Source organism: Anabrus simplex, chromosome X, assembly GCF_040414725.1.
Source record: "Anabrus simplex isolate iqAnaSimp1 chromosome X, ASM4041472v1, whole genome shotgun sequence".
NCBI classification, from domain to species: domain Eukaryota; kingdom Metazoa; phylum Arthropoda; class Insecta; order Orthoptera; family Tettigoniidae; genus Anabrus; species Anabrus simplex.
The window spans coordinates 204,436,940-204,439,157 of NC_090279.1; positions in this window are offsets into that span (position 1 = coordinate 204,436,940).

Consider the following 2,218-nt stretch of genomic DNA (forward strand, 5'->3'; position numbering starts at 1 on the left):
GATGGAAGCTCTAGATATTCTAGAAGATCTCGACGCAGGATTCACACTCACACGTGATTAACTGAACGAGTTTGGAAGAACAAGTCCCCAGATATGAATTCTAAGTTGACTCGCATGAAAGAAATTGATTCTCACTAGTATTAGTATTATTTATTTACCACATTTCTGTACAGAAATATGGAAGGTGTATAGAAAAAGAGTAACACCCATGTGCAATAAAATGTTCCCTACACCTATCCTAACTGAAGATGATGAAAAATATGAATTACGCCCGAGTATCAATAACATCGAACTTACGACCACTTGTCGCATCAGAAAGTTACAACATAAATTATTTGTGAATATTTAAAGAACAGAGAGTTTATTCACGTATGTGAATACTGCTATTCGTCAAAGTTATGCTATACGAAGCATCTTTAATTCTATGTCCTACTGTTTAATAACACTGGCACTTTGAGTTGAGTGCCCAAATGAAATAAAGAAAAAGTCCTGTCGATTCTATCCGAGGTTGGAGTTGTTGAACGTCCACTCGTGATGATGGAAACATTAGTTTGTTTCCCTAACAATCACTGTGCAACACGAAGTCACAATCTTAAATGTTCACTCGTATTGTGAAAGATGAGTTTACCTTCGCCAAATAAAATGTAAAAGTTCGTTACGCTGTAGCGTAGACGAAGTCAAAGTCTGTTTCTTAAGAAGAAATGTTCTAAGTTTGTCACACGGTCAAGTAGAAATACAAGTTTTATTTCAACAAGAAATATAAGCTCGTAATACTGTGTCGCACAAAACGTTAAAGTACCGTTTTCGCAGTTTTAGTTTCTAAGTCCGTACCACTTCGTAAACTTTGTCCTAAGACATAACGCTGGACTGGAGTAATATCCAGCAGCTAACCGATTAGGTATAGCTCTGGATAACATCTGAATAATTTAAACAAATTCTGGCCTCCTTATATACTGAAAAGTGTAGATAGTTGGATGTCACATTTGTCACATGGGTTTCTAGTCCCTTGAATAACTTTTATGATGAAACTTGGAGGTTTTGTAGAGTTAGTAGTGACTTACTAGATTCTGTTTATCACTTTATTGTAACTGAATTATTTTAGGAGTTATAAAATCTGACAGAATGTCGGCTGATACGGGTGACGTGTCTCAAACTTGGCCCACAGCGGCGAGGCCTACGTCATCCGCTCCACGTCAGCCTGGGCAAAGCTGACATATATCCACGCGCTGAAATACTTCACCATTTCTTTTACAGTTTCTGTACTCTGATATGAGTGAACAACGGTTCGTATCCCACACCTTCTCGCATCAGGAACAGTACAGCTGAATTAAAATTGAATGTGCCCGTGGCCATACACAACGAGTGTCATGAAGATCTCCTCGAGGCGTGTGGGGACTCGGCATTGCCATATGGAACCGTGACAAGAGTGGGTCAAAGCCTTCAATGACGTGTGGCCGACAAGCCTGTCCAGGTCGCCCTGGAGTTATTGACGAGGATGTGCAACATACTGGCGATTGCTGGGAGACAATCCAATCCAGACAATTCGTGAATTAGCACGACAGAGAGGCATAGCGCCTAAGACTGTTTCATATCTTGAAAGATCAACTTGGCTTGAGAAAAACGACATCGTGATGGGTTCCACACCATTTGACAGAACTGCAGTAATGGCAAGGACACGTTGATGCGCAAACCCACTTGGAACGCTATGAGCGCGAAGGAGAGGTTTTCCTATGTCGTATCATTACGATGGATGAAAATGTCTCCGAACCTACGAGGCCAAACCAAAACTCCAATCGAATGAATGGTGCCATTACGTGTCCTCATGAAAATGAAAGGTGCGCCAGAATCCCAGCAATGTGATGTTGATGGGAGATTCTGGTGTACGACCATGATCTACCCGACAATTTATCCAGAAAATTCATTTATGTTGTTGATATGTAAATATCAATGTCCAAAATATCAGCTTCAGTGAAGCAGAGGATTAATAGGTTGTAGTCCTCAGACGAGGGAAGACTACTTCCGAAAGTGCCACCTGTTGCACCAGGAGGTAGAAGTGTCCAGGAAAGTACGAAGAGCCCGCTTGATGTTTTGGTCTGACGGGAGCAGGACTAGGATAGTAGACGAATAAGTTTGAATGGCGTTTATAAAAGTAGGAAAGATCACAATATGAAGATAAAGTTGGAATTCAAGAGGACAAACTGGGGCAAATATTCATTTA